We start from the raw sequence: 12,018 nt of genomic DNA on the forward strand, positions 1-12,018 counted from the left end.
TAGCATTATAATTGTACTTTTCTGGCACAGTTAGTTATTAGGTGTAACTTATATTTTATTTTGAGCTCTATTACAATTTCGTCACCTTGGAATTAATTCTGGAGCTCAGTTTTATATACAAAAAGATAATACATATTAACACTAAAAGAACAGAACACAAAACGACCAGAGAGAATAAATCAATATAAAACACAAGTAGATTTCAACTAAACATGAATACAAACAAAGTCCTGGCATATTTAAAGTAAAATAAAAGTCCCATTTTGTCCAAAGTCGGTCAATTTTTTTCAGTCACAATGTCAGTCCAGTCATTGATCGTAGATTCAGTGTCTCTTTATAGCACAATTTAAACAATACAATAAAATCCCAAAACACTTATTTATACCATTTTAATATCTTATCTTGATATTGATCTTGTGTTTCTATTCTCCTGCTGTGCGTTTCAACACTGGAATTTTCCCATTGTGAGACATTAAAGGTTCTCTTATCTTTCTACCAAATAAAATATAATGCATAATAATATATAATAATAATATGCATTCGATCCCAAATGTTATATTCTAATGTTTTTGTTTTCTTTATTCAATTGGCTTCCTTTCTCTCAGACACTCACCATGTATAATCAACAGGTGTAAGGCTCTTACTGTGGCTCAAGAACCAAAACTGTACATAAATAAATAGGTGCAATATTGAGAGGCAAAAAGATGGGTAAAACAATCTATGGGTGAGACATGGGTGAGGTGGGGGTGGACTGCAGTGGTGGAAAGTGTACAATGTAAGGTCTTTTTGACAGTTCAGTTTTTCGTCCAAACTCTCTTCCCACCGGCCAAAAACTGAAACGTCTGTGTCTAAAATCAGGGCAGAGTTGCACACATGACAGAGTTGTATGAAATGGAGGTTGTTGTGCAGGTTTAGACACAATAAAACGCAGCTTTGTCCGATGTAATTGCAAAGTTTGCATCAAATAAAACGGCACTAACGAGTGAATGCATGAACTGTGTTGGAAAGGCCATCCGATGAAAAACTTTGCCACTGAAAATATCAGAAGTATAGCATTACGGCTCTGTGTTGCCATGACAACTAATTGCTTTTCACCCTCGTCCTTCCTCCACATGGATTCAAATCTTCATTGCTGCGATACAAAGAGGCTTGAGAGGAGAGAAATGGAAATCTAAAAAAACAACAAAAGTGCTGTTTTACAAGAATAAGTATCTGCTATTTTTGCTGCTGCTTTTAAGGGGGATGTAATACAATTTAAAGTATTAGTGTTTTTGTTTACAGAGTATTTTATAAAGTATATTAATAACAAGCTGGTTCCTTTGCTTCTCGGATGCCCTTAAATCGGACAAAAATGTGAGTATGCACGTGTTTCAGATGAAAAATACGGACTGTTGCCATAGCAATTAACAAATGGAAAGAAAAATATTGCATCTTTTAAATGGTGAAAAGTCCTAACAATTTCGCCTATGATAGAAAGTAGAAACAGATGTAGTTTTCAGGAGGATACAACAAAACTATGCATTTTGGTCCAGAAAATTCCAATTTGCTACAGGTTGTAAAGGTCCATTTGCATTGATGTGGCAGTAATGATAGCGCCTATACGTTTACATCTTCATCTATAAACATATCTGCAAAAATGATTTTCCATCTCCGCTTGTAAATGTGGGTAAATTATGCGGAAGTCATGGAAGAGTTTGTCTGGAGCGGGATGACCTTAGATGTCCTGTTGTGATGCCTGATTTTGGGCAGTGAAGAGGGGCTGAAAAGGTGTGTGTGCGTGTGTGTGTGCGTGTGCGTGCGCGTGCGCGCGTGTGCATGTGCGTGTGTCAGCCGCTCATGTGCACAGCTGCAGTGAGGCGAGACCGACGGAGCCTCTTCTGTCAGGTTCTGGCCCCTGCCTTTAACAACAGCTCTCCTGTGTACGCCGCAGGTAACAGAGTGGACAGGGCGGTAACCTTAGAGACGGAGGAGGGCTAAGTCAAGTGGAGGAGCCAACATACTAAATAGTGGCAATCTATATTTCTTTTTTTTTTTGTAGCTTTGTTTTTGCATTGTAATGTGAAAAATTCTGAAAAAAGATGAAGTTATACATATAATTCAATCGTGCATTTCTGTTTTTACTACTTACCCTATATAACACGTTTTAATGTATTAATCTATCCAAGTTTATTGATTTAGCCTGCTGTACAACAACAACAAATTAATAATAATATAAAATTAAATGAATAAATAAGAATAATAAATGAACTTTAGGCTATGCAAAATAATAAATTAAGTGCAATTGAATTAAGTTCTGCAATGTAACAATCATGAAACTTTGTAGGTCAAATAGTACGCAAAATAGACTCATAAGAGCTTCTTCACACGACCACAGGCTAAAACCGGACTTTTCTCTTATTTTCATTGTCAATACCAGCAAGCTATACATCATTTTAAAGATTATTTTCTCAACAAAACAAATTGATTGTCATTGATTTGCATTGAATAATATGCCCCAATAAGCAATTACCAAAAGTAATAAAAATCTACTTTTCATTACACAATTCTTACCTGTGATCCGGTTCTGACGGGTTCAATCCATCAGTAGCTGTACTTTCTGTCTGTAATAATCCACAGAAAAACAATATCCACTTGTATTTTCCCTGAAGTAATCCCATTTGGAGAAATGCAGTCCAGTAAACAGCGTTTTTTTTTCGGTGAAAAAACTTACAAATAAAGCGCGTCGATAGTTAATTCTGTCCATATCAAAACACTGACTCCAGATGCAATATGGTGCTGGGTGTGTTTGTTTTCTACGCACTGTCAGCCACAGAATGAGAACATCCACTGGTTTATCGTTTCACGGGTTCGTCTGGCACAGCCCTTTAGATAAACCAAGCGTCCCCCTCTGACATCTGCGCAGTTGGTCTTTTACCTGTGCTAGCCATGGTGCTAGCATGCTAAAGATGTGACGTAGTACTTTTTGATTGTAATATTATTCTAGCCAATGAGCCAAGCTCTCAAACGGTGGGTGGGTTTTAGGAATAAGCCAGACGGGAAGCTGTTGTGGTTGTTGTTGTTTTATGGCGGCTGATATCCAAGTGTTACATTACCGCCAGACTTTATTCCTTAGACTAAGGGGAAGCTGACTATTCAGTTGACAATATTCAGGTGAGGATCATGTCATGATGTCATCATCAAAAAAAATATGTTTTGTTTATGTTTGGGCTTCTGTAGTGTAAGATCTGAAGCCCTGACACTGCATCTGCAGAAACTAGAAGGCCTAAGCTCTAATGATGCATCACACTTGCATGTGGGCAGAAAGATCTTCTTTTAAAAAGCAATGTCATTTGGGTACGTCTAACTATTGTGCACAGGGCAAAGTAGTCGACCGTTAACCGCCTTATAACTATGTTCACTCATCATTATCTTACACAATGTTATATTGTGATTGATTGATTGATTGATTGATTCATGCATGTTTGGGTAATCCTTCATTGTCCTGTTTTTACATACCCCCTATCTCCGCCCACTTCTCTGTATTTATTTGTCATAATTGAAAAATTCCGTACTCTGGGTTATGGATGGAGGATTAGAAAATATAGAGTCCCTGATGCTTGAGTTCTGCAGGTTTGAACAGCAAGTCAATGGCCATGTTTCTATTATTAAGCTATTTTTGTATTAATATTGAGAATTACAAACTATGAAATAATGATAGAAGTTTATATAATGAATATCCCTCAAAATAATTTATTTTTTAAAGTTATGTTAATATGAATACAATGAATCCAAATTGTAATGAAAAATCTCTTCACTATTTCAAGACTAAACCCTAGGCAAAAGTTGTTATTTAACATATATTTATGAATCATTTTCCATATTTTTTCAAAGTCACTCTCGGATCACACATCTCTGCATCCATTTCCCCTCTTGTCTCCATCCGAAATGTACGAATCAGTCAAAGCCTTCAGCCTGCCACGTCTCCCACTCCTGAAAGTTTCCGCCTGTGCCAATCATCGGCGGCGAGCATCACGGCGGCATAATGTGTCTGCTCTCGCCAAGCACCCATCAAAGCGCGCCAGTGCTGGTGCCGGGTCCACCTCTGGACCCTCCAAGGTGTCACCGTAAGAAGGCTCTGTCAGTGCCTTGTCACCGCCGGCTGGTTTGAAAGCATGAAAAATATAGTCCCAGCGGAGCGAGGAAAGAGGGTGGCAGAGAAGGCGTCTGTGAATGTGTGGTCTAGACTTGTGCGCGTGTTATTTGTGTGTGAGTGACTTGTGCGTCTTACATCAAGTCCCTGTCACTCCCCCCCAAACAATAGGTCACCATCCAGGCACCTCCGGGCCTGATGGCTGTATTCTTCCACTTGACAGGTTGAGAGATCAGAATCGGAGACTAATAATTGAAAGCTGACAGTTTAAGTCCGGATGTTAAATCCAAAATGTTGGGTATTTGGGTGAAAGACGCAAAGGATTTTATTTAAGAGTGGGAGACAGAGTGAGGAAGTGCTTTGACGATGACTGGGTACAGAAAATATAAGATATTTGTACATTATCCAAAATGATGTAGGGCCTTAATGAGTTGTATTTATGGCGAGTGGTGGTTATTCAGGGGTTTCAGCACTGTTTTGAGGATTTTTTACCATTTAAAAGAGAGAATAAATACTAGCAACTTTTTTTTCATGACTCTTAAACCTATGGACACCTCACAGCCAGTAGGTCCCACGTTAGTTTCCCGAGTCAAGTGGGCCATTTTTCCTCGTGTCTGGGCGAGTTTCTTCATGCCAAGTGCTGAAATTAAGGACAGGCTCTATGCCTCTTATGATAACAAATGACAAAAGCTTTCATTATTTTTATTAAGAGTATAAGAGTTTGTTTTTATAAGAGTTTTTTTACAAGAGTGTTTTTTTTTTTTTTTTTTTAATAAATGATTAGTTTTTATTATTATACTTCTGTTCCTAATCTGTGTTGCAATACTGGAATTTCCCCATTGTGGGACAAATAAAGGTTCTTATTCTTATCTTATATTGCAATAAATATCATGTTAAATATATCATATTTCATGATAAATGACAACATTGAAGCTATTTTGCACCAGCACAAAAACCCTAAAGTCAGATGATAATCCCAGTAAACCCTTTTCCAACTGTATAAATAAATAGCAGAATGTCTATAATTATTCTTAGACGTTACTTGTTTGAGCCTCTATAGCTCAAATCTTATCATACTACAGAAAATAACAAAAATACATGCACACAATACATACTGAGGCCATAATAAAATAGTGTCACATATTACTGTATGTATTGAAGTCGATATAGTAATTATCACGACAGGCCTAAGGAGGTATATTAGAATATTTCTGGTTAAAGGTTGATACATACATTCACACAGGACTTTATTGGTTTGTTTTAGTCATTTAAACCTAAACTAAAAAGATATACTTGTGGCTTTGATACTTTATATCCAACAGCTGGCATTTCTCTGCAGTGTATGTTTAAAGGAAAAACAAATTGAGCTTGTACTCAACAGTGTATAACATTATTGACCGGCCGTCTCCCTGACCCTTCGCCTTTGTTTGCTAATGTGCTGCATACGGCTTCATGTTTGCTGCTCCAGCTTGTTCTTCTACGGTTTAATATCTCCCAGCAGCCAAAGCCCATATCGGGCTTGTAATTACAGTTGTAGGGCTGGACTGAGCATGTCCCTTTGGAGTGCTTATGTTTACCCAAGAAAGCAGCAACATGAGCAAAACTGATACAAACTGTGTTCTATATGGGAGGAAAGATACTCATTATTCTATCATCATAAAGCAAAAAAATATGTCAGAAAGCGAAATAAAGAAATATATAATGCATTAGACATAAAAAGATTCATTGTTAATCTTTTACGTATGATTATTGTTTTTTAACCTTCCAATTTCCTGTTTTATGTACTTAATAAAATAAAGACATACACACATCTCATTTTTATAATCACAAATGCTAAACGTCCAGAATCACCAGAAAAAGACACAATAAAAATACTGTGATGCTGGAGAAGTATTTCATTTTGATACTTAAGTAGAGATATATTGGCAAAAAATGACTTAAGTAAAATTACCATATCAAACAATCCACTTAAGTAAATGTATGAAAGTGCCAGTTGAATTTTTTTTTACTATCTTTGAGAAGTATTTTTGTCATCTTGATAAAGAATTGTGCTGATTTTTGGTCAAAGAAAATTACTTAATTGATCATTTATCTAGTCAATTTTATTTATATATATTTTAGTTTGCTCAAAACCAATTTAACTTTATATCTTTAGGCAGGACGTCACCATGAATGTGCTAAAAATGTCCCTTGCTCTCAAATTCTATAGTAAAAAAATGTGTTAGTACAGAGTAAACTACAACAGAAGTACAGATACCTATTATATATAAGGACAGTACTTTTTCGTTTGTACTTTGTTACTTTCCACCACTGGCAGCCACAGCGTCATATCATATCCATAGATTCCCGGGTCTGACCCTTTTCAAAAAGCCTCTCCACTCTTTTCATTTCACGCCGCTTTACTTTCCCTGACAGGGCAACTTGACAAATCACTGCGGTTACGAGAGTAGCGGGAAAATAAAGAAGACGCCATCATTTTGAACATGAATTGTGAACCGCGCGCGAGTCTTCTTTGCATTTCGACCGCAATCAGGATCTTCCTTTTCCATACGTCACTGAACTTAACGCATTTCAACTCCAAAACCACAGAATAAAAGCGGTTTATGCAACTAAAATGTCATCACATGGCCCTCCGCTTCCACTACAAAGGGCCAGCTACCTCCGGCCAGACTCGCTCTCCCTTTTCTCCCTGTCAGTTTTGATAGCGGGCCAGTAGAATACATTACGCTTGTTCTCAGGAGGTGGCTCGGCTTCATTTAGTGCGATAGCCTCTGTGGATTATCCCTGTTTTTCCCAGGCCCGCATCCCTGACAGGTCATTATGGAGCTGCACACGGGGACCCACCGCCGAGAGCTCCCCCCCCCCGGTGCATCTGTGGATCCAGGGGGGCCGCAGCGAGTCCATGTACGGTGTCGGCGCGGCGTTGAAGCAAGCGGGGGGCGAGTGCGGCGGTGGCAGACGAGCAGGTAACAGCGAGGTGATAGATCTCGTGCCCGGGCTGGTTCGCTCTGATCATCGCTGCCGTGTTTTATTTTTATTTTTTTTTCACCGAGAGAGAAACTGAAGCTGTTTGTCCTGCTTTTAACGTGGAGCTTTTCATTAGTGCGCACGTGTCGACGGCAGATTTGAAAATGATATCGGTGCGCTCTTCCTGAATAGCTGCTAACGCCATAACTAGGTTTATCCGGGTTACGATTGTTATTTTCGTCCATTAAAGAGGTTCATATTTTGTTGGAGGTTGTTAACGTGTTGAGTCTAGTTTGGAAAAGCCCAGAGTGAGCTTCAAAGGTCCCATATCATGTCGGTGTAGTCCCTCATACGTCCCATATCATGCAAAATCGACTTTTCAGAGCATTTAACCTTCTTACAGTGCTATTGGTGCCTCGTATATTATGTGCCCAAAGTGTTTTTTTTTATAGATCCCTGCAGTATTTAGTCTCTATCCTTATGTGTTCTGTGACTGTCCTGTTGCTCAAAAGTATTGGATTGAAGTTCATATGTAACTACACACTGACATCCCTTTGAATTTGAGAACTATGTACTTGGGGCTCAAAACTCCTGACGTGGACACAATAAGCGGATGTGTGCTAGTGGCAGCAGGAAAAAAGGACCGGATGAATCACACAAAGATCACCTACGATCAAGGACTGGACTGACGTTGTTACGGACATCAGAAAAAACTTTTTAAAAAATGACATTAAAAAATTGAAAATTTGCAAAGTTGACGACGGATCCCGAAAAACGATAAGACCGAGGGATACAGAAAGTAACAGCAAGAATCAGACAATGATTATTATGATTATTTACAAAACAAACTTTGAGCTAGATATTTCAAGCAATGAGGCAGTTTTTTTCTGAGCCTCTTGCCAGGAACAGTCCAGACCTCAAAATGCTTAATTCAGAGGAGAGACATGATGCACATGATAGACCCAGGACACGCTGGAGGGACTATGAAGACAGCTGTCAGCTGGCCTGGGAACGCCTCGGGATCCCACTGGAGGAGTAGGAGGAAGTGTCTGGGGAGTAGGAAGTCTGGGAGTCCCTGCATAGACTGCTGCCCCCGCGACCCGGCCCCAGATAAGCAGAAGAAGATGGATGGACATGATACACATAATGTTGCAACAGTAGAAAAAGCTTCAGTTGTAGTCATCTGGACTCCGTTTGAAAAAATAGACGTTTCGACTCTCATCCAAGAGTCATTGTCAGAAGAAATACTAGTTCAGGTCCACAGAGCGCCGTGCATCTCCACCTTGAAGCCTCTAATCACTCGTTTGAAGACGGTGAGGTGAAGGTTTTAAGCAGGGAGAAAATATGGTTTGAAAGAGGAGTCAAGGAAGCTATTTTTGTTAAAAAAGAAAGACCTTCTTTAAACAGAAATGGAGGGCTTAGGTTTCATCTTCCTGTTATTTATAATGGGATTCTGAACCCCTGGAAAGGTAAAGGACATTCAGATGCTAATCAGGTACTCAGGGTGGTTGAGCCAGGGTCTCACAAAGACAAAGAGGTTTCTAATAGCCCATTAAGATTCTGAATAGGCTAGCTCGGTAGATACAAGGGGGGAGTTTCTGTTGAAACAAACAACTCTTTCTACTTCAGGAAGGCTCCTCCCAATGGGCGGGTCTTACCACAGAACAGTATTAATATCGGAGTTCTCGACCTAAATTCTGTTATTGACAATGACTCTTGGATGAGAGTCGAAACGTCTATTTTTCAAACTGAGTCCAGATGACTACAACTGAAGCTTTTTCTACTATGGAACACGCCTGGACGAATGAGGGATTACACCGACATAATGTTGCAATGGTTAATCTAATCATTATTATCGTAGTTTGATATTATAATTGTTATCTTGACCACATAACTCTAAAACAAACTTTTATAACAAAGACAGCGGCATTATTAAAAGTTTTGATTTACATTTGAAAATAAAAAAAATATTAAAAAGAATACTTCCTACTTCCTTTAGTAATACACACTTTATGTAAATATTCTAGAAGCCTCAGTCACCGTGTGTCAACATTTATCTGGTTAAAGTTTGATTTAAACAACTGACTAGTCGACTGCTAAAAGAACTGTGTGTGACGGCCCCAGACTTGGCACACGTGGACGCTGGCAGCCATGTCTCCATCTGTCTGCCCCAGGGCCGTCACAACTTGAAACCAGCCCGAGTAATTGCCCCTTGTTAAATAATATACTGTTATTCTAAATGTAAAATTGGGATGATTTCAAAGTTAATTACAGGGTTGAGGGTTTTTACTTTTACGTTATCATTCACTCTATACTACAAATGACAATATAACATCTTGTCCACAGTGTAAACGCTTCTGAGTGAGAGAATGGTTTCAGACGGACATTTGGGAAAAAGAAACACAGTTGGCCAAGGTCGCACTTTGGGAACCCTCCTTGTAATTATTCTTGATACAAGGTTTAATATCTAATTCGTGGTGTAGGTCTTTTCTTATTAACTTTGCTACAGTGGGGAGCGCCAGGGAGGATTATCTCAACACAATGATTACTTTGGGCCTCGCGGCTGATTACAAACGGCGCCGGTAAGGTTTATTCAACGCATTGATTTAGCCGCCAATATCGAGGATGGCGCTCCGGAGACAAATCGCCCTCTTCTCAGTCCTGTTCTCGCAGTAGATCGTATTAAAGATGACATTGCAAGCGGAAGAGTGCGCAAGGTTAAAAGAAGTTTGGGTGAAAGATGTTTGACTGGGTGACGCTAAAGATGAGCAGATATTGAGCGTGTTTTACAAATCCCTAATGTAATAGACTCCACTTGGCTAACAATTTGAATTACAGTACATGAATAACAGAGGGATGAAAGAAAGCGACACATTTTGATCATTTAAACAGCAACTGAGCATATAAACGGCAACTACTGCTATATAATTCTGACCTACTGTACTGTATTTTATTTTTTAGCCATGTAAGCTTGATTGGAAAATACATTTTAACGCAAAATTACGCTGAGAAACAAGAAGAATTCAGCAAATTGTCAATATTTCAGAATCAGAATCATAAAAAAAAGTATTGCCATTGTCAGTGAACAGAATTCACAGGCTAGAAACGTGCTTTGGTGATTTGGTGCAACATTAAACAATGAGCAATAATAAAGCAAAATATATAAATTAAATACTTTCTATGTACACAAAATTGACAGTTAAATTCACAGGAGTAGTGCAGAAGTGAATGAGTGGTTGAGGATTGAATCATAGTTAAAGTGTTCTGTTCTGGCTCAATTAGACCGTGTCCAGGGTGAGACGGGTCAGCAGTAATTCAACGACATGACAAATACAAATAAATAAAAAAATGTCCACGAATGGAACCAACTACGAAATGAAGTAGTTCTAAACTCGACTTTGGACAACTGTATAAATTGGCTGGCAAAACAATAAATTAACATCTCTTCCACTTCCTATTCATTCAGAGTTAACAACCTAACTCAGTATACCACCTTTGTATATCGTGTACTGGTGTTTCTTTTGTAATAATAAATGTGAAAACTAGTGTATTGTCAATTAACCATTATATTTTCTTGAGTAAATTCATTTTCAAGCCAAACTGATGCTAAAGAAACATCACTAAGGATGCAAAATGGACCACAAAGAACATGTTATATTCAAATACTATTTAAGATAAGATAAGATAAGATAAGATAATCCTTTATTGTCCCACATGGGTAAATTTCATTGATGCAACGCAGGTAGATACAGAGGTAGATACAGAAGAACAGATCACTTATAGGAAGTCTGAAAAACACTTTCAGTAGAAGATCTCTTATAGACAAAACCTATTTAATCCCACCTTTGATTTAAATCTGAAATAATACCAAATACCAAATAACAAGTGCTCACATTCCCTGGTTGAGAAACACAGGTCTAAACAGTACATTTAAGTTTGTCCTGTTTGTAACTCCCGGCTTGTACACAGCTCACCACAACAAACCAAGGACACACAAACATATGCACAGTTCTGCTTGTGCTGACTCAGCTCCCAGCGGGGTGCTAGCTAATGATGCCTGCTCCGGGTGAGATGGATATCAGGAGTGGCCCTTCACTGGTGAGGAAAAAAGGCCGACCCCGCCACAATAAAAGCGCGGCAGTACCCAAGACAGTATACAGCCACAGCCGCTTTTTAGCATGCTGCGCACCAGACACTCAGAGCCACCCGGGGAATACTTTGGACTCGCACTGATCACCGGCCCCGCACCTCCAGCCCTGAGAAATCAACATCCCACGATTTATAGATTTGCCTTAGATTGGCTGTACCGCATTTGTACCCCCATAAATACTTTTACAGGTTTGCTAATGCCACAATTGGGAATAAACAAGGTTACGGGCGTACATGATGAAGCTGAGATTTAGCAGGCGATTCGGACAGAGCGATGGCAGCGGAGGGGGGAGTGTAGAAGCGGAGGGGGGAGTGTGGAAGCGGAGGGGGGAGTGTGGAAGCGGAGAGGCAGTGGTTCATAGTGGGATGAGCACTTTATGGCGATACAGGGTGTACTTTTACGCCGCAGCCTTACGGGGCCAGGCAACTAAATCTAGAATCTTATGCTGTAACTGTACCAAACTGTGCAACTTGTGAGTAAAGCCGACTGGAAATCCATAATAAAATATGATGCAAAATGTATTATTCTGCTGCATGCACCCGTGGGCAGCAAAGATCTCTGCTCATGGATTCAAAAAACATTATGTCTGAGTTATAACGGAGAGGACAGAGGTGGTATATTTAGGCCAATGTGAGTAACTTTTGAAGAAATGTTACTTTAAGGTACCATACTTTTACTTCAAATTGATACATATTTGGTTTGAAGTAACTGTACTCTTTTTAAAATTTTGGTTCTTCGCCTGACTCTGACAAAAGATTTACGTTTGATGACA

The sequence above is a fragment of the Eucyclogobius newberryi genome, unplaced genomic scaffold (assembly GCF_026437365.1).
Source record: "Eucyclogobius newberryi isolate DKJ021-1_F unplaced genomic scaffold, fEucNew1.0.hap1 SCAF_18, whole genome shotgun sequence".
NCBI classification, from domain to species: domain Eukaryota; kingdom Metazoa; phylum Chordata; class Actinopteri; order Gobiiformes; family Gobiidae; genus Eucyclogobius; species Eucyclogobius newberryi.